This window comes from Suricata suricatta, chromosome 4 (genome assembly GCF_006229205.1).
Source record: "Suricata suricatta isolate VVHF042 chromosome 4, meerkat_22Aug2017_6uvM2_HiC, whole genome shotgun sequence".
NCBI classification, from domain to species: Eukaryota; Metazoa; Chordata; class Mammalia; order Carnivora; family Herpestidae; genus Suricata; species Suricata suricatta.
Genome location: NC_043703.1, coordinates 36,702,901 through 36,728,202, shown reverse-complemented (window position 1 = coordinate 36,728,202; position 25,302 = coordinate 36,702,901). Strand labels below are relative to the sequence as shown.

Genomic DNA, 25,302 nt, shown 5'->3' with positions numbered 1-25,302 from the left:
CCTCCTTTGTTTTACTTACTCATTTTTAAAACTCAGTGAAACAAAATAAAATACCAATTGCTAGGTAAATAGAGGTTAATAATTATCCTACTCTACAAGTAATAACGAATGCCATTTGAAAAATAATTGAGTTGATTCAATTATATGTCAGCCAGAAATTATAAAATTAATGATTTACATTAATGAAGTTATTTATGATAACTACCTTTAAGATATTAACAGACGTGTTTCCTTTTCCTCTACTCCTTCAAACTAAAACAACTGGCATAAAATTTATCAGGTAACTAAACCTTCTTTTTTTTCCTTCCAGAAATGTTATTACACCTACAATACAAATGGGAAAGTATAAATATACAAAAAAACTTTCACTATTCCCTTGTATTAAAGCTGCTTATTGTCATAGACTGTAACTTGAAATCACTGTCAAGTCTTATATAAAAGATTTAAGAAGTTTTAAACTAACAAATCTAATAACTTTTATACTTATAATAAAATTGTCATGATTTAATGCATAGAGGAAGAGGTGCATTTGAAAGCATTCAACCTCCAAACTTTCATGGAACATTACTTGATTTATATATATTTTTTAAATGTAGTAACACTTCTCAACAACTCTTAATAGTATACAAATTTCTAGTATGTTTAGTATGTGCTTGAAAACATACATTTAATATGGATATCACAATTAATTTGGCTGGCCAAAATAAAAAAAAAATGGATCTTTCAATATTACCTAAATATTTGAACAAAACTTATTTTTATGACATGCAGATTTATGGTTCAGAATTGGGAAGAATTTGTATATTCTAATTTTGAGATCACATGGATCTATAAACATTACAAGTTACAATAGAATATATCACAATAAATTTTGTCACAGTAAAATATTTCACAATAAAATTTGGCAAAATAAAATAATTCAATATTACCTAAATATTTGCATGAAATGCATTTTCATGATATGCAGATTTATGGTGCAGAATTGGGAAGAATTTGTATATCCAATTTTGAGATTGCATGAGTCTACAAACATTACAAGTAAAAGTTAGGATAATTTTTTATAGCACTTTAATATTTCCTTCCATTTAAAACATAAAACAAAGCCATATACTGTTAAGAAAGAAAATCTGACAACCAACAGGTTTACATTTTAAAGAAGAGAGCTACATGGACACTAATTTTTCAGGTTTATTGATCACACATTTTACACAAAATATATATTATGACATATTTGAACAAAAGGATCACTTTCACACAGATATCATAAATACACTAAATTTCAAATGTATTAACTTTAAAAATTATTTTCATACATTTTTAGGCCTTATTTAGTTATAACACCCAATGTTTTGGGGGGGTATAACTATATTAATATGCCAATCAATTGAGATTTAACATAATTGTGAAACTTTGAATAATGCCAAACTTCTCCTATTATAAATATGTTGGGGAAAATAATTTTACAGTCAAGTAAAGTATCATATATACTAGAGCTAATGAAGACTTCTGGCTACTATGGCACAGTGAGCTGAATTAGAACTGACTCTCTTAAAACACATAAAATCTTGGATACTTTCTAATAACCATTTTAAGTAATGTAGAAGTAGAAAAAATAAACAAGAACACCCCATCAGATGAATACAAACTGAACTTGAGTAGCTTATAAGATTTTAAAGGGGCGCCTGGGTGGCTCAGTCAGTTAAGCATCAGACTTCGGCTCAGATCATGATCACACAGTTTGTGGGTTCGAGCCCCGCATCAGGCTTCATGCTGACAGCTAGCTCAGACCCTGGAGACTGTCTTCAGATTCTGTGTCTCCCTCACTCTCTGACCCTCCCCTGCTCATGCTGTCTCTCTCTATAAAAGAAATAAAAACAGTAATAAAAAATTTAAAAAAATGATTTTAAAAAGCAAAAGATATTGATTGTGGAATTGTTATTTTAATTATAATGGGTATCAGGAGATAATTCCTAGACTCATGCCAAAAGGGAAACCTGAAACTGAGCTTGCAACTGAGCTAATTGTAGAAACTAGATTTGCAAATGCCTGTGAAATGGATTATACATTTTCCACCCATCACCCTTAAACAGTTTCAGATATTCTTGTTATTGATCAGAAGCTCAGAAGTAAGCTGCAAATAATACTATTACTCTTAAAGAAGTGAATACAGAATAGTCTTTAGCAAACATATGTTGGGCCTAAAATCTCACTAAATGCTTAGCTCAGTAATTCCAACCTAAGACATTATTCTTAAATTTGCATCAAGACTAGGTATCTCATATGTGTCTACACCAAAGATTGATGAGTCTTCAAAAAACTCAATTGAAGTTGAGTCAAAGAAAAAAAATACAGATTAAGCAACAAAAACTTGAGTAACTAACTCACCAAACACAGGAAACAATATAAAAAATTGAAATGGTCTCCAAAATAAGAATGTCTAAAATGTAAATAAGACAAAGGAAGTTGTAGGAACCATAAGGCGAGTGGAGGACAATATGAGAAAAGAATAGATGTATTGGAATAAAAAACATCCTATAAATGGAAAATTGCCATAGACATGTTAGCACTTAGACTAATCAATCTAAAAAGAGAATTTGTTTTAGAAGAGATTAAAGGAAAATACACATATCAGGGACGTGTGAGTTATAAAAGAGGCATAGCAAAGAAAAAATAAGAAAAGGTCAAATGTACATTAGGGATGTTTTTCAAGGTTGAAAAAGGAGAACAACAATATTTAAAATCTAATAGTATATAATTTCCTAGGATTGAAAGAAAGTTGAGTCATCTCGAAAGGGTTCAAATGCACAATAATAATAATGAGCATGCATAATGGTAAAAATACAGATCACTCCTCACAAAAAAGTCTTAACAGCTATCAGAAGAACAAAACAAAACAAAATGGATTACTCATGAAAAAATGACTTCTTGTCAGCAACCTTATTACCGTAAGTCAACAGGAGAATCTCTCCAAATTACTATTATCCAAATAGAATGAATTATTAGGGTGAAATAATATTTCCAAGTACAAAAATTCAAATTAGCAACTGGGCCAACCCATGATATTAGTGAAAATAAATTCATGTATAAATATTGAGTAAAAACCATATTTTTTTGAGAGAGAGAGGAGGCTTAAGTGAGTGAGGGGCAAAGAGAGAAAGAATCCCAGGAGAGGCAGGGAGGGAAAAAGCAAGAGAGAGAAGCGGGGCTTATGCTCACCAGAAGTAGGTCTTGAGCTCACTCTATGTAGTACTCACGAACTGTGAGATCATGACTTGATTCAAAGTCAGATGCTTAAGACTTGGCACCCAGGTGCTCTATAAAACTATAGATTAGTGATTAATAATGAGGTTTAAAATTCCAACAATTGGGCTGCCTGGGTGGCTCAGTTAAGCCTCTGATTTCAGCTCAGGTCATGACCTCACAGTTTGTGGGTTTGAGTCCCACATCCCACTCTGGGCTGACAGCTCAGAGGCTGGAGCCTGCTTCAGATTCTGTGTCTCCCTCTGTCTCTACCCCTCTCCTGCTCATGCTCTGTCTTTCTCTGTCTCTCAAAAATAAATAAACATTAATTTTTAAATAAATAAAATTCCAACAATAACAGAAAATGTGAGAAGGTAGAGACTAAAGTTTACAAGTTTTTAGAGATTTTCAAATACTTGTTACAAGAAAAAATGAATCATTTTTTAATACATGTTTAGAATTCATGTGAAACAATTATAGTATTAACTAACAGAAAGAATACAAATGTCAATTTCAAAATCAGTAGAGGAGAAAAATCAAAGAAAAAAAAAAGAATAAGAACTAATGTCCTTAGATATAGAAGAAGGAAAGAAGGGGAAAAAATTTTAAAGTGTGACTGTTAAAATATTCAAAACATACAGGAATATAATAAATCAGTATATTTTAGGGGGGTACCTTGGTGGATAAGCTGGTTGGGTGTCTGACTTTGGCTCAGATCATGATATCATGGTTCATGGGTTCAAGCCCCCCATCAAGCTTTGTGCTGACAGCTCAGAGCCTGGAGCCTGCTTCAGATTCTGTGTCTCCCTCTCTCTCTGCTCCTACCCCATTCATGCTCTGTTTCCCTCTGTCTCAAAAACTAAATAAACATAATTTTTTAATTAAAAAAGTAAATATATGAAACAATCTTAAAAGAGAATAAAGATTTCATCTTAAATTCCTAAAAAAACTTATTTTAAAGAAAATATCTTAAGTATATTTCTGAATATATTAGAAATAAATAAGTTAAAGACAATGGAAAGGAACACTTTTGAGAGAAAAGGTGATTTTGTGTGTGGGAATAGAACAGAGGGGTATTTAAAAAGCCTTATAAGCAAGAGTTATTAAACTTGGAATCCATTTTCTTCCAGGGACTCCATGAATCCCTTGAAATTGAACACTAAAGTGTTTGTGAATATATTTAGAAATATATGTATTTGTTTATTTTTGAGTGTGAGTCCATGGCTTTTGCCAAGTTGTTTTGAGAATTCCGGACTTCAACAAAAACAAATGTAATAACTGCTTTAAATGAAATATTTTAGGGGGAAAAAAAAAACAGTGGTTCATCTGAGACATAACATTTAACTAAAAGGAAATGAGGCTAGGCCATTTCCAAAATAGAGTTCCGCATACCAGTGCTTCTCAAATATTAAAGGCTTGGAATATTCATATTTATTTCTGTTATAATTTTTAGTTTGTTTGTGGACCATACTTTAAGCATATTTTTTTTAGTCATAGAGACTTTAATTAGTTATTATTTGGTATAATTAATTTGCCCGAAGATGTCTTACCATAGTTCTACACAAATTCTGTGACAGTCAAAAAGTATGAACGAAAACTGTTGTCAGACAGAGAATCCTGAGTTTAGTTTTTGCCCTTCTTCGTCTGTTACATGAGCTACCAAAAGAGAAGAAAAGAAGGGATATCTATAAGCCTATCATCTTCATATGCTTTGTTGTTTATTTATCTGGCTAATAAACCTTTACTGAAATACTTCCAACTACCATGCACTCGGAGCTGCAGACAGATACGAATGAATGAAATCATAAAGCTTCCTTGCTTATATTTGAGAATACTGAGAAAGACAGCTACTATGTTCCTAAGTAAAAGTCTGATAACTTTATTTGTTTAAGCATCTCAAGCATAGTTTTTTGCATAAAGGTATTATTTTTATTACTTGGGGCTGTAAATTTCAAATTTATTTCTCCTGGGATAATGTCTCAATTTATAATTATAATTTTGCCTGTCCTCACAATCCTAGCAGTTAATTGCGGACAGATCTTGGGTTATTTGGATTTTTTGGTTGGTTGGTTGTTTTTTTCTCACACCACGATGCAGAACTGAATAGGAGGATTCACTCGGGAGAAAGTAGGATAAGGGATTTTCGTTGATTGAGAAAATAACATTAATAGAGGTCACTGACATTTGTTGATTACTTAGCGGATGTCAGGCACAGACCTGAATCCCTTATGTATATCATGAGAGAGATACAAGTTAGTAACCAGCCAGTGTCTCAGAGAAAGGAAGGAGACACTTGGGATCTGAACTTTGGAAACTGACTCCAGGGCCTCTGTTCTTCAGAACTCTACAAGACTGAGAGGCGAATTAACCAGTGAACAACTGCCTTTAAACAGCAATCTACTGTTGTATTTAATTTACAATGTTCTGATGACCAGCAGATATTTTAGTAAAATTAAAGTACAAATAAGCTACTAGGAATACAAAATGAAAAATACAAAAGAGAAACTCAGTATATTTTATATTTATTAGAAAATCTTTCACTATATCAAAAAGCTATAAAAGTAAATCATAATTTACCTACATTTTTAAATGATTTGAAATTTTAAATACCTTATCAAGGACTTGTAACAAACAATTTGGAAATCAACACCAATCCAGAGACATACCTTTGAGTGGTACTCTATTAAATCCATCCCATATAGTGAGAATTTGAATTTTTAAAAATATATTTATGTTATTTTCCCAATGGGGATAAGCTGAGTGGTGACAATCAAGAAAAACATATATAAAATTGCCTGAAACTTATGATAAAAAGATATTTTGCTAATTATGAAGAATCGGCATTTTATGCAATGATTTCCATTGTTCTCACATAGCTCTAAATTACAATAATTTGGAAAAACTCAACACTGAGATAAGAATAATAAATGAAAGGGTTATTTTTAGTGTTGTTTTGTTTTTTGCCCTCTCCTAAATATACCTAGACTTAGTTATAAGAGCTAAAAAACTTATTCTTCTTGTAATGTGATAGGAGAGGCAAATCCAAATACATATCTCAAGTGAAAAGTCAAGTTCAGAGAAGCTACCACTATTTTTCTTTAGCCTATTATTCTTACTTTCTGGAGAAAAGTGAGTTTGATTTCAACAAGTGTAGACAATCTCTTGCAATATATTTATAATACATCATGTTTTTGTAATCCATGGGCTGCCAAATGTCACCTTTAGTGGCCTTCTGGATGGTATTTGTTAACAACAGTTGGATCTGTAGTGACATAAAAACATAACTTTTACTCCCTATTATCAAACATCATTTATCAAATAGTCTATTTCATGTCTCAATATAAAACTTTTTTTTATTGTATTTTAGTCTTGGAGAAAGCACACCCTAATGTGTTCATAATTTAAAATTTTGAGTAGCTACATTTGAATGCAGTAAGATAATTTTACAGGAAGCAAGCATTTTTCTAAATTGACATTTCATATATAGCTTAGTAGAAGACTTAACAAGTTGTCCTTGAAAAAATAATTCAGATTCTATCAGTCCACAATTTGTAGACAGAAACTCACTGAAGATAACAGTTTCTTTCAAAACTGATGAGGTGACAGGTAATTCTGTTTAAAATATAAGTTAATTAATATAAGGCAAGCTTTGGATGGGAATGTTTTAAATGTAATATAAGAAATAAGTATATTTTTCTAGTATAAAAAGGAATATAAAATAAAACTTCTCTTAAGCTTTTTTCAAAGCTATTATTATATTAATATGTGTATGCAATGTATTTTTATATCTTATCTAAGTATAATTTAATTTCAAACAATAAACAACATTTAGGATACATCTGACACTGCTTTGAGGAAATGAATGATAAAAGTAGTGACATGAAACAATTGGGTAATATAAAATATTATTATGATTTTATAAATAAATTTTACATTTTAAAGCAGGTTTAGCCTTACAGAAAAACTGAGTAAAACATAGTTTCCTCCCTATTCCCCAGTCCCATCACCACCCATAGTTACTTCTGTTATTAACATATTGCATTTGTATAGTACATTTGTTATAATCAATGAACCGATATAGATATTTTATTACTAACTAAATACCATTCATTTCTTGCATTGTATAGTTCTGTGCAACATCTCGTATACATCATGATGGTGTCGTTGTCATATAGAACAGATTCATTGCCGTAAACATCCCTTCTGCTTTACCTATTCATCCCTGACCTCTTCACATATCTTCCCACAGCCTCTGCAACCATTGATCTTTCTATCATCTATAATGTTGCTTTTTCCACTATGTCATATGGTTGGAATTGATCAACACCTCCTTAATATTCTCCTCAGCTTAACTGAATTTTAGACAGATTTCTTTCTGACTATAAACCCAACCCTTCCTTTTCTTAAAACATTTACTTTAGAAAACCTGTACATTCTTTCTCTGCCACTTTGAAAGGTATGTACATTTTCTTCCAGCCTCTAGCCAGTTTTGTAACCCTAGGAAATGTCTTTATTAACAATCTGGGAACCATGTCTTTGAAACGTCAACATGGAAGGAGATAGCAACACTGTTTTCCTGTGCCAGAGTCGGAGCCTAACTTCCATGGGCACCAAAGGCAAACACGAATGGTCTAATTAAAGAGAAAAATGTTTGATCAGAAATAACTTTTACTCAAAAGTAACTCAATGTTTTGCACACACCTCATTGATCTGCCTCCTCTCTGACTTCCTCTAGTACATTTCCACTAGACAGCCCCTTCAACTTTTGCTTCAGTTGGAGTTAAGTCTCTCTCTTCTACTGCAGTAGTCTTGAATAAAGTTTTTCCTGTATGTTTAACTTTGGTCATGGCAAATTTTATATTGACAAAACCATACGGTTATATAGCTTTTCAGATTTTTTCTTTCACTTAACAATAGGCACTTAAGTTTCCTCCATGTCTTTTTGTTACTTGATGATTTCCTCTTATAATATTCCTTTGTATGCATGCATCATGATTTGTTCACTTATTTATTGAAGGACATCTTGGTTATCTCCAATTTTTGACTCAAGATTAATACTGCTATAAATATTCATATGCAGGCTGGGATTAAATATTTACTTTGCCAGTTGATTAGGCCCTGGCAAAACCCACATCAATTACATTAAGCTCTGGCAAAATATTTTCTTCTTGAAGAAATATCTTTAAGGAGAACAAGCATTATAGGCTTTTTAAAAAAAATGGTTACCTCTCTACTCTGCTTACTGGAAGTATGAGGGGATTTCTCTCTGCTTTTCAACCCTGAGAATTTGATGGGCCATCCAGTAGTAAAACTCACAAAAGCATGGAGACATCTCTCCTACGATAGGGCCTCCAAGAGGTTCAGTCTTTTAAGGTAGGCGATACTTAGTTTCTCGCATTTACTCAATTACCCAGTTTAAGTGTTCCCACCAGTTTCTGGTTCCAATGACAGTTTCTAGCCTAGTGAACAGTGATTTTTATAATTATATTTGAAGTTTATATTTCAAGAGTTCAGGGTGGCAGCTTATCCTGTGGCTTCAATCCTCTGATGAATCTAGAGAGTTGATTTTCAGTTTGTACAGATTTTTTACTGTTGGCTGGAAAGAAGTGAGAACTTCCAAGTTTCTTACATGTCTTAACAGAAACTGAAATTCCTGAATGATGTTTTTTAATAAAAGTACTATAAAATTACTTAGATTTGTCATGTATACCTTACATATATTAACAAGTAAATGAAATAAGTTCATAATATAAAATGCCATTCTGAATGATTAGTCAAGTTTTTCTTAAGAATACATGAATCAACTACAAGGAACATTTCTAAACTGAAAATATGCTTCCATAGAAATCAGGATATCTTATTGATGTTTATCAGTCTGCCAAGGAACTATTTATGTGACGTTTAGCTCTCTGAGATTTTTTTTTTCCTTTAAAGGAAAGAATTTAGACTACATATATTCTAAAGCCGTGGCAAATGATAAGGATTCGTTCATCTGCAAGTAATACTCCCCTATGCTGTCATTTTAGAGGACAGCCTGTCTCTGAACTTGTGCTATTTCACTACTGAATACTATTTTAAGAGTGACTGCAAAGAGTTAAAAGTATTTCTTTTATTTTCTTGATTTTCAGGTCCATTTTTATTTTCTTCATTCTCCTTTGAGATAGTTCAGTCAGCACTTTTACTATTTACAGACCAAGCTAAATATAGGTGGATAAAAAGGTTAACACAGAAAAGCAAAACATTTGGAAGAAAAATAGATAAGACATTTAAATTCATAGCTAAGGAAACTACATGAAGCCCTTGGGTGATAGGAATCAGAAAGAAAAAGAAAAAAAAAGAGAACCATGGATCACATAACAATATTTTTAAACTCCAAATATTTCCTCTAGGAAATAATATAAATAAAATTATAATTACAATAACTTTTGATCTTATCTGTAACATGATTCATGGATATTAAACCATAGATTTTTGTAGACTCTACTTGCCCCAGGGGATTAATGGCAGATGATACTATGTCTAACACCCTCTTATAGGAAAAGGTCTACTATCAAAATGTATTTTGTCTCAGTCAGTTCCTTTTTCTGTCTTTTTCTTTCTTTATTTTAGGTTTGGGCTGTTTGGGAAGGGGACACTGTTATTTTGATCATTTCGCAAACTAATAAGCTTAGTGATAATAGAACTTTAAATCAAGTACTATTTGTGTAGAAAGATGAGCAGCTTTGAGGCGCCTGGGTGACTCCATCAGTTAAGAGTCAGACTCTTGATTTCAGCTGAGGTTATGATCTCACAGTGCTGAGATGGGTCCCTTGTCCAGCTATACACTGGACATGGAGCCTGCGTAAGATTCTCTCCCTCTCTCTCTGCTTTTCCTTCTGTGCACACACATTCTCTCTCTTTCACTCTCAGAAAAAACCAAAAAGAACAAAAAAACAAGATGAGCAGCTTTGAGACTCCTTTTGTGCATCAGATATTACAAACTCAACTTTACATTTTAGTCTCACAAATCATGAAATACAAAAATCAAATTCATACATGTAATACAAGTATCAGGAAAAATTTTTTTCAATCACCTTTTACAATCAACTAACAGTCTTTTTCTCTACAATATGTCTACTTAAGACATTAGTAAATGACAAACATGGTATATTAGAAATTTTTATTTTTTCTGACAGATATTAATCAGGGAGTTAAAAAAAAATTAGCACCTTAAAGGACTAACCATTTTCCCCTTTAGTCAGACTATTTTCTCATAATTTAAATGGTACATTAAGAAGAGAATCATTAACTGTCAATTCCAATATTTAAAAAAAACTAATGATTTAGGGAAATGAGTAGTAAAGGTGAATTATAAATTGTAATTTAATGTTAAATGATGTAGAGGAGAGGAAATTTTAAGTCTAGCTAAGAATGAGCCTTTACTAAGATTCCATTTTGTAGTAAACGAAACGGCTAACTTGGCCTCCACATGCATAACATCAAACTCTTGACTGTACATCATTAGCTGAGTACATGTATCTTTGGGTTCATATATCTTTCCCTGACGATCCTTGAAGAGATTTGTTAACTTGTTACTTTGGGTCCATATGGCAAAATCTTATAAAACAAACAAAGGAACACACCAAAATATGTTATATTGTTAACCAGAATTTTGGAATAAATTATGTACAATGTGCTAAGTAGTATATCTAAATAGCAAGATTTGGATATAGTTAATAGAACAGTTCCATATAAACAACTTACCAAAGGATAAAAAAGCATAGTACCCTAGCATCTTCTTTACTTTCAGTATCTATCTCTTTTAGCACATATTAGTCACTTTTGCTCCAGTATTTAAAAAAAAAATCAGAACTTGAAACAATAAATATCCATTTCTTGAATTTATCATATGAGTTTGGATATGGCTCTACTGGTATTGACTGGGGAATTATTGGTCACATTGATTAAACTTGACTCATTTGTAATGTCTTTTCATCCTATTGTCATAGCAGAAAGCCAACACACAAGAATGGATTCAGGTAGCAGTGCATAATCAACAAAGTAATGACATCTAAAATTATAGCTTTGATATATCATACATTACAGCCAAGTGAATGCCATTGGCCAAAGCCAGTTATGTGGCTAGCTCAGAATTAGCAGTTGGGGGAATATATTCTTCCTGCCGAGAAACAAGGTGGTAGTGATTAGGGAACTTTTTAGGGTAAATAAAGTGTGAGCAAGAATTCTTGCAGGGGATCATAAAAGATTGAAATCTTGCCATTTGCCACAAAGTAGATGGAACTACAGTGTATTATGCTAAATGAAATTATCAGAGAAAGACAAATATCATATGACTTCACCTGTGTGTGGAATTTAACATATAAAACAGATGAATATAAGGGAAGGGAAGCAAAAATAATATAAAGACAGGGAGAAGGACAAAACATAAAAGACCCTTAAATATAGAGAACAAACCGAGGAGGGTTCCTTGAGGAGTTTGGGGTGGGGGAATGGGCTAAACGAACAGGGGGCCTTAAGGAAAACTCGGGAAGAGTACTGGGTGTTATACATAGGGGATGAATCACTGGATTTTACTCCTGAAATCATTGCACTATATGCTAACTAACTTGGATATAAATTATAAATTGAATGAATGAATGAATGAATGAATGAATAAATGAATGAATAATAAATAGAATTTGTGCAGGGGCATCTGGGTGGCTCAATTTGTGTAGGGGCGCCTGAGTTAAGCAACTGACTCTTGATTTCCACTCAGGCCATGATCTCATGGTTCATGAGTTCGAGCCTCACATCAGGCTCAGCACTGACCTCATGGAACCTACTTGGGATTATCTCTCTGCCTCTCTCTGGCTCTCCCCATCTTGTGTGCTCTCTCTTTCTCTCACTCTCTCTCTCTTTCTCTCTCTCAAAATAAATAAACATTTAGAAAAATAACAAGAATTAGTGCAATCATAGTTTTGTGTAAGACAAGTCTAATTTGTATAAAATATTGGTATTATATTATACAAGGTTTTTCTCTTACAGGCTACTATTTTATGTAAAAATGGGTTGTTGTCTACTACTATTGGGTATTCTGCTTTTTTAAACCAAATAGCAGAGGTCTTAGTCCCTTAAGTATAGTTCTGTTTTCTTTGATAATCATATGGCACTCTTTCTTTTTCTGTCTCTAATGTGTTCAGACATGCACATGTACATGTGTGCATAAACAGGTGCTTACATACATAAAATACATACAATTACAAACATAAGATAATTTGATCTTTTAAAAAAATTCTCTATAAAACTATTGCTTTTGCACCAGGGTATATTTTTTTTCCAATTCTCTGTCAGTGCTTCTATGCTGATACTCTCTGTGTTCTCTAAGGTGTTCACAACACAGAGAAAAATTATGTAATCTGTTTTTTTTCTGGCCCTATAAAAATTTGTTTTCTACTGAGAATATGACAAGAAAAAAAATTATCCACTGTACAGGGCTCCTTAATTTATTATGCTACCTGTAGTTCAATGTTAAATATTTCATTTGATTCTAGATTCCTGTTTAACTTTTTAATAACCATCTTGATTTTTATCAAAAAATGTGATTAATCATATATAGGTACAGCACTGCAGAACCAGAGAGTTAGGTGGCTAACGTGAGATCCAGGAAGGATTAATGGGATGAAAATAAGGATCTACTGGAGAGGTCCATGACACTTTGGTAGGATGAATTGTCAAAAGATAGAACACTGTTGGGGAACCTGAGTGTCTCAGTTGGCTAAGTGTCTAACTTCGGTTCAGGTCATGATCTTACAGTTTGTGGGTTCAAGCCCTGCATTGGGCTCTATACTGATAGTCCAGAACCTAGACCCTGGAGCCTGCTTCAGATTCTGTGTCTTCCTCTCTATCTGCTTTCCCCCACTCACGCTCTGTCTCTCTCTCTCTCTCTCTCTCTCTCTCTCAAAAATGAATAAACGTTAAAAAAAATGTAAAAGATAGAACACTGTGCAGTCAGGTGGAATGGGAGTTTAACTTATTGTAACATGCACAGTCAGGTTAATGTGACCTCACTAAAGTCACACTGTGTATCCTAAGTATGTAACAGGTTGCTGAGTTTCATTATACCAGATATTCAAGGTAAATACTAATAAGCTGGTGTTAAAAACCTTATAAATTTACTATTTTTTGCCCAAAGATTGCTTATCCAGAGAAGACATAATAAAATTCTATAATATCATATTTGTTGGTTTTTGTTGATGCTTGAGGGGACAAGTGTCAACCTCATTCTGAGTAAGATGCACTCAAGGACATTTGTTATACTCAAATTAAATAATTTTGTCTGGAAAATCAAAACTATTTTAAACATTGTATTCCATGCATATATTTTTTTATATTTGGCCTTTTATGAATTTTTAGCTTATTTGCTTTCTTCACTTTGTAGAAGTACCTAGTGTTTCCACCTATCTATTCATGTAGTATTAATATGTATCTGCATTGTGCATAACTGTATGTGTATGTATACCATTCTTGTATGTATACAACATGGTATTATATCATGAATCACATGATGTTGCATATTGATATAGTTAGAAACTTACCAGTGCTATGGTCTAAATGTTGGCTTCTCTAAAAATCCATTATGCTGGATCTTAACATTCAATGTGATGCTATTAAGAGGTTGGGGTCTTTGGGAGGTGCATACCTCATGAGAATACAACTTCTGTGAATGGGTTTTGTGCTCTTAAACAAAACATCTCCCTAGGGCTCCCCGGGTCCTCCTACTGTGTGAGAACACAGCAAGAAGGCACTGGTTATAAAACAGGAAGAGGGCCTCATACAGTAATCTTGGATTTCACCCTGATCTTGGATTTCTCACCTTCCAGAGCTATGTGAAATAAATATATGTTGTTTATAAGCCACCAATTTCTGGTATTTTCTTTTAAACTTTTAAATTTTCTCAACATCCCTCCCTGACACCTAGCCCCTGTCCACAAGCAACCATTGATCTGACCATAGATTAATTTGCCTTTTCCAAAAATATACATAAATGGAATAATCTATTCTCTGGCTCCTACCATTCAGTATAGCTATTTAGAAATTCATCCATCTAGTTACTATGTCTATATTCCTTTCATTTCCTTGCTGAGTTATTTTCCATTGTATGACTTATACATCTATTCCCTAGTTGGTAAATGTTTGGATTAATTCCAGTAATTGGCTGTCACAAAGAGAGTAGCTATGAATAGTCACATATAAGTCTCTGAACAAATGTTTTCATTTCTGCTCAGTAAACAACTAGTACTATAGTGGCTAGATGATATAATAAATATATATTTAACTTTTTAAGACGCTATCAACTGCTTTCCAAAGAAATGATATCATTTTGCATTCCTGCCAAGAGTAATGCTCCACAAACTTGACAACACTTGGCTACAGTCAGACTTTTAATTTTAGTCATTCAAATAGGTGCTTAGAGATAGCTCATTTTGGTTTCAATTTCTACTTCCCAAATATTTAGTGATGTTGAACATCTTTTCATGTGAATATTTCTCATCTGTCTTATTTGGTGAATTGTCTATTCAATTATTGTACCAATTAAAAATACATTGTTTTCTTATTGAATTTTGAGTGCATTTTATGGATACATTCCTTTATTTTCTATAAGGCTGTGGGTTGCTTCTTTTATTTAACAGAGTTATAAAAAGAGCAAAAGTTATTCATTTTGATGAAGTTTAGTTTATCAGTTTTTTTTCTCTAATAGGTTGTGCTTCAGGTAAGCTTACTTTTTTTTAATAACTCATAAATCTTTGTTAAACCAAAGGTCATTAAGATTTTCTTACCTATCTGCCAGAAATTTATAGTTTCAGATATTTTTTGAAATTATTTATTTATTTATTTTGAGAGACAGAGAGAAAGAGAGAATTCGAAGCAGGTTCCACTCTCAGGGCAGAGCCCACTATGGGGCTTGATCCTACAACCCTGGGATCATGGCCTGAGCTAAAATCAAGAGTCACATGTTTAACCTACTGAGCCACCCCTCAGACACCCACCCCTAATTTCAGGTATTATACTTAGGCATATGATAAAAAATATACAAACTAACCCAGTATATTGTGTAAAGTAAGGAAAAATGTTATCATTATTAGTTTTCATATTGCTATCCAGTTGTTCTAGTACCAGTGAATTTATGTTGGCATCTTTTTTAAAATAAACTGAATATATATATGTATGGTTGATATATATCTGAATTTACCATTCTCTTCTACTCCTGATATTAGTATTTAGTAATTCCTGTTTTCTTTTTTCCTAATTCTGACTGGAATTCTATTCATTACATAGCCAATTTTTATTTTGTTTGTTTTCTGTATTCTGTTTCTATTCTATTCCATTGCATTCTGTTCTACTTTTATTATTTCATATTTACTACTTATTTTTGTGTTATTATTCCTTTTTGGTTTTCTTAATGTGCAATTGAAGGTTATTGTTTTAGGAACTTCTTATATTTAATATAATTGCTCAGTGCTGTAAGCATCCCAACAGACACTCCTTTAGCTACATTCCCAAATTATATATATTGCATTTTATTTTAATTCAGTTTAAGAATTGCTCAGAATATTAAAAGACTCATGAATTAATTAGACTTACTCTATTTATTTTCTATATAATGAGGATTTTTCCAGACTTCTCTTACTTACTTCCAATATAATTCCATAGTGATCAGAGACTATATTGTGTGACATGAATATTTTTTTTATTATGAAAGCTTGTTGTACGGCCCATGTCACAGTATCATGGTGAATCTGCTGTATGTACCTGAAAAGTTATGCATTCTGCTGTTTTGGGTGGAATCCCCTATAAATGTTTATTAGGCCAAGTTAATGGGTAGTCATTACATTGTTCTATAATTTTTCTAGCATCATTATATCCACTATGGAGAGGAGACATTGAATCTGGCTATAATTGGGGATTATTTGTTTTTCTCTGGAGTTTTATCAGTTTTTACTTCACATACTATATCTTCTTTTTTTTTTCACTCAGAACATTTTAATAATGCACATTAAAAAAAAAGTATTCATCTTACAAACTGTTCTGCAATCCAAATATATAACAGCTTGGAAAACAACATTTAGAAAACAAAAGCCAATGTAAAAAGACAGATTAAAACAACGAGAACAGTACAGGTTTATATGGCTCTGATTTTACAGTTTTCTTACTGCATCGTCAATGTCAGAAATCTGTTCCTTCAGCTGGCTCCATTGCTCAGGATTTAAAGAAATACCTTTTCTTCCTGGTTTCATTTCACCTTCTGGATCCATCCAATATTCTCTAATATCAATTAGGACTTTCCCTTTAAAGTCTCCAAAATGACATACCTCATTTTCCCAATCTGAAACATGTTATCATCTCTGCTGCTGCTCTGCTTAGAGGACGACAGCGCTCTCGAAGTCTCACCGGTCTTCTGCTTCTTTACAGGTTTTTCTGGGGGAACCTGCTTTTTCCGCTTTACCTTTTTGTCAACTTCACTGTCAGAATCACTGCCAGAAGAGCTTGAAGAAACAAGTTCCTTTGACTTAGGCATTGCTCCGCTCTTGCTGCCGAACAGCCTTCTGCTCGCTCGCTTGCAACTGACCTATATCTTCTTAAGGGAAATATAAGTGTATCTTTATGAAATTACTTTTTAATTCGTTGTGATAATCTTTGTACTATGGAATCTGTTATGTCTGATATACTTATGTGCCTTTGGATTTCTTTTGACTGATACTAATATGTTATATCTTTTCCGAGCCTTTCTTTAAAATAGATTTTTCTTTATATTTAAAAGGAATTTCTTTAGATAATATATAGTAAATTGTTTTCCTAGTGTGATCATCTCTGCCTTTTAATTGGGGGATTTACATTCTTTATATTTAACTTGACTATTAATATTATTTGTTTTTTAGCTTTTTGGGGGAGATTGTTATTACTATCATATTCTTTGTTGGCTCATTAGATAACACTTTACTTTGTTTTCCTAATTTTTAGGAAAAACAAAAAGTTGATTTTATTTATATAAATAGGGGAAACTCAAATATATGTATATATTGTATGCCTATCTATCTACCTGTATATATATGAAACTTGATTGTAATGTTTTCTTTGTGTTTCTTATGCATAGGTTTTATTGGCCTTCTTGTATCAATTAGGTATTATTTCCTTACATATTTCCTTTTTTTTCTTCTTCTCCTTTGGGGACTCTAATTAAATATAGATCCAACTGCTTGAAAATTTCCCACAGCTGACTGATGCTTTGTTCTTTATTTGTTAGGCTTATTTTATTTTATATTTTTAGTGTATTTCTTTTTGGAAACTTCTAATTGTGGTTTTCCAAAATCACTAACATTTATTCTTCATTCATAATTTGATGTGAATCCCATCCAGTTTTTCCTTTCTGATTGTCCAGTGTATCCTTTCTCTTTGTATGCATACTTGTTTGTAATATGTGTGTTGAAAATAGAAACAACTCAGTAATAGAAACCACAAATAAGAAAACAAAAACGGGCACCTGCATGGCTCAGGCAGTTAGTTAAGCATCTGACTCTTGATTTGGGCTTGCATCATGATCTTGTAGTTTGTGGAATAGAGCCCAGCACTGGACTCTGTGTTGTCTGCATGGAGCTTGCTTGCAATTCTCTTTTCGCCTCTCCCTCTGCCCCTTCCCTGATCACACACACTCTCGCTTTTTGTCTCTCAAAATATTTAAATAAACTTAAAAAAAGAAAAATATCATTGATGTTATTACTGAATTCTGTAGTTTCTAAATATTTGAAGGTGATTACTTCACAAAAGAAGAAACCAGTAAAAAAACAGATTCATGTTTGATGAGGGTTACCTTTTTTTGGCTTCTTCTTATGAGAAAATGATGGAAGGAAGAAAAAATCTGTACTTAAGGACAGAATTGTAAAGATTTCAGAATAGACTCATCATGTGCACCTCAAAAATTTTGTATATAATACAATCTGATTATTCTTAATAACATGAATTGAAATATATCAAAGTTTTTTTCTTGAACATTTGTCCACTCTCTTATAAAACATTAATCTTAATTATCTTAAGACCTGAGAAGATTAAAGACTTCTCATTTATCTATGGCCATATGAATAATTTGAATAAATTTTAAAAAATCAAATTGATAGAGATTGGAGTTTTTACTCCACAACTCTTGACTAAGGAAAAAAATTACTTGGGAAGTGAAACTTGACCCGTCTGGCAGGTCGGTCAATGCAGGTCCTGAGGGAGGGAGTGAGAATTGGGGGGCAGGGGACACAGAGAATGGAGGCAGGACAAGTCTCTGATCAAGCCTCGTTTATTGAGAGACCATGCACGTCTTATAAAGGGTGGAAGGCGAGCAGCTGACGTGAGTCAGTTCCTAAGAAACAAGGGCGAGGATAAGGGGGAAAACAGAAACTGCAGCGTCAGCACGCCGCCTGAGAGGCTAACAAGAAAGGCCTGGGAAGTAAACAAGAAGGCCCCAGCTGGAAGTGATAATGCAGCTCTTGCTGTGCTGGGAGTGATAACACAGCTCAGCTATGCAGGTGGCTGATCTTGCAGGTCGAGGCACGTGTCTTTTCTTCTGGTAGCTCTTCTGGCAGCACCCCACAGGTCCACCTTTTTTATTTTTCCAAAAAAGGGCTACTTCAAGAATATGATAGTATAGGCAAGGAAAGGACTGTGCCTGTCTTAAGTTGGGGGCCTGCCAATCCTTCTTACCCGTCATGGGCATACCCAGAAGCCTGTGCCTGAGCAGCCTGTCTTAGGTTGATAGGATGGTAGGGCCCCTCTTACCCATCATTAGCTAACCAGCCCACGCCTCTTGCCATAATACAGCTTCTTCATCGGCCTTTTGGCCGGCCTCATCGAGCTTATGGAAATGGACCTGGATAGGCTGCATCTTGATAGCATCTATTTGCTGTCTCAGAAATGCCATGACCTTATTGAATAGAACAGTGCCCAAAGACACCAAGATCAGCAAACCCACAATAGGTCCTAAAAGTGGGAGGAGATAGGGTAGAAGTCCATACAATAGGTCCTAAAAGCGGGAGGAGATAGGGTAAAAGTCCATGAAATCTACGGAGGAAAGGACTCTCGGTGGGTTCCTTCCTCCTCTTCTCTAGGTCTTCCTGAAGCTTCTTAATCCTATTTCTCCAACCATCCAGAGGAGGTGCCACCATTTCCCAAACATGGTCTCTAAAAGAAAAGACAAAGATATTTCTCAAGGAGATTTCTTATCCTTGGAAGGCTGAGTGTGATGATCAATTCGCTTTACTAGTCTCTCCGGCAACCATCGGGCTGCACCCACTTGCTGGATCCACAGTCCCTGGCAAAATGGCCTTCTTTACCACAGCTGAAACATCTTCCTCTCTTTTGCCGACCTAGCAGCTCTTTAATTGTAAACCCCTGCAGGGCTGCAGCCATTGCCAATCCCTGTTGGTAGGCAGAGCAGATATCGGCCAGCTTTTTCCGATAAGGCCTAATGGCCGCCTGACACGCAGAGTTTGCATTTTCGTATGCAGGTTGTATAACAAATTCGATGCCAGCATCAGCGTTGCCAAAAATATGCCCTGCTGCCATGAGAAGCTGATCGACAAAGTCAGCAAAAGGCTCATCGGGACCTTGTTTAACGTTAGTTAAGGAGGAACTGAGGTCCCCTTTGACTGGTAACTTTCTCCAGGCTCTAGTCCCAGCCGCTTGTACTTGAGCAAACAAGCCGGCATCATATTGCATCTGTATATCACTGCTGGCATAATTTCCTTCCCCTGTCAGCATATCCAAGTTCCAGCCATTATTTGCCTGTGCATTACGTCGAGCAGTCTCCTTACAGAACTCAGCATATTCCAATTTCCACAACAAATAGTCCCCCCCAGATAAGGAGGCTCGAGCAAGGGTATACCAATCACCAGGGGTGAGCCAATTCTCAGCCTCTGATTCTAGGATCGCCATAGTATACGGTGCAGTAGCCCTGTATTGCGCTTACAGCAGTTTTAAGCTCCTAAATGACCTTAAAGTCAAAACCTGAATGGTGTCTCCATGCCTGTCCCTGGGCGTCGGTGGTCTCAGTAACTGGAAATGCCTCAGGGTCCTTGAGGTCTATTAGGGAGCCGGCAGCCAGAGGGTTTTTGAGAGCCGCTCCTCATCTTGGAGGCCTGGGCATTTGCCTTGAAGGCATGATGGTAGGCTCCCTTTTACCAACTTTAAGTTTTTCTAATCACGATATCAACTCTTGGTGTTCTTCTAATTTTATCTGCTCTCGCAATTGCTCTATTTTATCTATTAGATCCTTTTTGGGATCTATAACGGGCAAAGCTAAAGGAGGTGGGGAGGGTGGAAGGTTATATGGAGGCGGCCAATCAGGGTCATGGTATTTTGCAGCCTCTTCATCAAGATCCTCCCAGTCACTATCTGACTACTCATCACTGGAAACTCTTTCTGTAATCCTAATCTTCTTCATTTTTCTTTTCTTTAGATTAGAGTCTGACTATTTGGGTCTTAAAACTGAATTATCTGATTTCTTTTCAAGGTTGCTATCTAGGGAAATAAGATCGTCCTTCCCATGGCTATGGGTAGGGGACCTCCTACTTTCTTTTTGTACACTAATGATCTCATTAATAAGGGTCCAATAAGAGAAGGCACTACCCATAATGCCCGATTATCCACCCAAATACTTGACGCCAAGACAAACAAAGGGTAGGGTGCCTCCTCTAATAAGGAGACCAGTCAGATGCCTGTCTGGCCTTGTCTCGAAGGAGCTTAGGTGAAGCTTAGCCATGGGGGACTCAGCGTTGTGACTTATGATTGGAAACTATTCCGATGCCGCCATAGACCATATGCTTTTCACCACAGTATCGCAGACCAGGCCCACTTAGACTCTGTAGGCTTTCTTGGGACCTTAAGAGTTCCCACCCATGGAGCCACAAATTCGAACCCAGCAGGCAAGCCAAACCTAGCCGCACATTCACTCACCAGAGGCTATAACATTCTCTCCCACAAAGGTTACCGAGACATTAGAAAAACACTTAACTAGGCAATCTCTTTACTCACTTTCTTTATTCTCTAACCTTTACTCCCCGTGCCCTGAGGGTCTCTGTTGTGAAGGAAAATTTATCAGACACATGGCTGGAAAAGAAGCTGATGCTAAGAAACTTTGGAAAATAGTATTTTGACTGATCATTGTAATGTGAAAGCCAAAAAGAATTATTAGTGTGTTTTCCATATGAACATGGATTAACTATTCTGAAACTACTTGAGATGTATACATGTATATATACATATATAGGGTTAAGTAAACAAGTAAATGAATTACAGATGATAGCCAAGTTTTTCACTCTCAAAGAAATTACAAATAGCAATGGGAGGGAGAAGGCTCACATGAAGCTTATGGTGAATTGCAGTTGGAGATATACATGTATATGTATCAGTATATACAGATCCACATAAATATAACTGTTTCTGTCTACCTGTCTATATCTATGTCTATATATCTATAACCATATCATCTATATCTATATCTATCAACCATCTATCAGTCTATCTTGAATATCTGTGAGTTCACATCAGCACCTCTAATTTGAATCTAAAATCAAAGGAATTTACTTATATTACTATGTTTGTTTCCCTAGTTTTTTTCTTCTTTTCCCATATTTATAAAGCCTTTCTCAGACAAAAAGAAATCTGATTCCCATTATCTCCAATATATTTATTAATTTGCTACATAACCCTGTATATCCTAACCATGACAGTCACCTCCTTGATTTCTGGTTCCACCATTTATTTCTTGAGGCTAATGTGGCCCCTCCTATGGCCCTACCATTTCCTTGGCTTCTGCCATGCTGCCATCTTCAAGGGAAGAGAGAAAAATGACATTACAGAAAGAAATAGATTGGGAAGCTAAAAAGTATAACCAGATTTATGTACCTATAATTTTTATATCACTTTATTTTTCTAAATTTAATAATTATTCTGGCCCTATGTTTGGCAGGAATTTAAACTTTGTTATATTTGGAGGGTATAGCTTATTCTCCATAAAAAGTAGACTGTCCCAAGGAATCTTACATAGTCTAGAAAATGCAGACAATACTTTCTACCTTTAGTCTATACCAGTTATGATAAAATGGCCTTTGCATAAGCATACTTGGCCTTTTGAAGGCAGAGAGCTTTGCTTTTCTTCTTTCAAGTTGAAAATACTAGAGTCATGGCCAGAACTGAGACCCTTTGTTTCAAGTGTTTTCAAGTGTTTCATCTCCATAATGAACTATGCAGTCAATTCAAGGTTCTACTGAAGGAACCTACAAACTCTTATTTTCTTCCTTCTTTCTGGAAAATTTCAAAAACTTTTCTCAGTATCATAAATCTTTTGCTTTTATCTTTGAGGACCTTTTTTTAATATCAACAAATCAAGTGATTTTTCCTCTATAAACCAACAAATTTCAAAATAAGGCTTTTGATGGGAATTTGTTTTTTTCTAGGAGCCTAGAAATTTTTAATTTAAGCTACTGGTAGCAGTCACACAACACTAAGGAAGTGAAGATGCAGAAAAGGTTGGCAACTTTCTGGTGACCAGAAATCGTAAGTGTTCCAAAACACATTTATCTGTTACAGAATAATAGAAATTAATATCTAAATACATTTTTTGCATTTGCTTTTTACATTTTTAGGGGAGTGCATATTAGTGACCGTCTTGATATTGTAAGTTTTTCTTTATATTTGGAACAGAAGAATCACTAACTGGAAAACACAGTTACTATATAAGACAGACAAGCTTGCAACAATTCCCAGGTATAAGGACAAGGTATTTATTTAAAAATACTTAAAATTAATCTGAATATATTCCAGAGAAGTAATAACAGATAGGAGCAGTGATTAGAGTTTAAAAAACAGAAATTTATTGGAAAATTACCAAAAATTAGCCAGAAATTACCCAAATTACTAGAAACTACCGTTGGCAGCTCAGTCGGGTAAGTGTCTGACTCTTGATTTCAGTTCAGGTCATGATCTCATGGTTTTGAGAACCAGCCCTGCATTGGGCTCTGCACTGACATTGCAGAGCCTGCTTGGGATTCTCTCTCTCTCCCTCTCTCTACCCTCTCCCCTGCTCACATACCCTCTCTCTCAAAATAAGTAAATAACATTTTTTTAAAAAAAAGAAAATTGTCATTAGTAAAATATGTTTTAATTCTACCAGAGATTGACTCTTTTACCAAAACACTTTTTTCTTTTTTTAACATATGCTTTTTAGAATCCGTAAAACTATTTTTTATTTCACTCCATTTTCCATTTTAGTTTAACTCTAGATTTTCCTTTTTATTTGAAAAGGTTTTCCTTGGGGAAAATAATTGTTAAAATGCTATACAAGTTACAAAAATCACTAGGGTGGAAGCATTTTAAAATGATGAGATATTTTGTGTGCATACCATACAGAGTGATAAAGATCTCTTAAAACTAAAATATAATAATTTGCATAAGTTCCCAATATTAGCAAAATAAGCAGCTTTTGTTTTTTTCATAATTAGTTTGCATATATTTAATTACTTTTTTTTAAATTATTGCTATGTGTTTCAAAATGGATAACATTCAGGATTTGGTATCTTGTGGATTCAATTATATTAGCATATTTATATATATATATATATGTATATATATGTATATATATATGTGTGTATAGAGAGAGAGAGAGAGAAAGAGAGAGAGAGAGACTACTGAGACAGATTTTGAGGAAAACTGATGAACCAGATGCATTTATAGTCAGCTATTCACCCCTGAAAGTGTACCTTAAGCTCTTCTATGTATAAGTTAGCATTAAGATGCTATGTGCATGAAATTAAAATGGATTTTTAAATATAGTATTGTTTATGAGTGAAATTTTATTACAGATGCATGAAAATGATCATATATAAAGTGAAATTATATATAAATTTTGCTATCTTATTTTTAAATAATACCCAGGATTCTGATAACACTTACATACATATATATGTGTGTATATACATATGTGTATATGTATATATATGTGTATATATATATATATAATTCTGCTTAATCAATTATTATGTATGGAATAATGACTTCATTCTAATTTTACTTTGATTAATATTTCAATTTTAAATGGGTTCCTTGCTTTAATTTATAGTAAAAGACCTAAATTATATGTAATAAATCAAGATATTTAAGACCTTTTTTAAGCCACTGCAACTTACATATACTATTTTTTTAGCAACTCTGTTTTCAGATCACTGAAATATTATCTCTTAGCTACTGTGTTATACAGAATAAAATATTTCAAATTCACCTTGTTCTTTTCTGACACTGACCTTATGCCAGTCATTTCCCTAGGAGGACTGGGTTTTCTTTTTGTTTTAATTATTTTCTTTTAATTTTTAAAAAATGTTTATCTATTTTTGAGAGAGAGAGAGAGCAGAGGAGAGACAGTGAGAGAGGTTGAAATATGAGCAGAGGAAGGGCAGAGAGAGAGGGAGCAGGCTCCAGGCTCTGCAGTGTCAGGACAGAGCCTGATGCCGGGTTCAAACTTATGACCCCTGAGATCATGATTTGATGTCTAACCAGCTGAGCCACCCAGGCACTCCTTTTTTTGTTCTATTTTTTAAAGAGGATGGTATTTCATAACTAAGTTCTAGGCTCTAGGTGTGATATTCCAATTTGTAGGCCCTCTGATACTGGACAGGCACTGTAGACATATTATATCAATTCATATTGTTACTTCCTATTCCAGTCCAAAATTATCAGGTTTCATTTAGTTTTTCCTTTCCACAGTTACACCTCCCTTGTCCCACAGAAACTTGGTTCCAATTATCCTTACTCTATTTACTTACTCAACTGATAGAGCTTTCATGACAAAATACCACAGGCTAGGTGACTTAAACAACAGAAATTTATTTTCTCTCAGTTCTGGAGGCCAGAAGTCCAAGATGAAGATATTGTTAGGGCTGGTTTTTTTCTAAGAGCCATGAGGGAAGGATCTGCTCCACGTCTCTCTCCTTGGCTTACAGAGTCTTTTCCCTGAGTCTTTCACCGCATCTCCCCTCTCTGCATGCTTGT

The 25,302-nt window shown here is 34.2% G+C and overlaps 1 pseudogene; it reads right to left on the bottom strand.

Annotated features, from left to right (window-relative positions):
- Positions 1–16,252: 16,252 nt before the first annotated feature.
- Positions 16,253–16,826, bottom strand: LOC115290488 (annotated as a pseudogene).
- Positions 16,827–25,302: the final 8,476 nt, after the last annotated feature.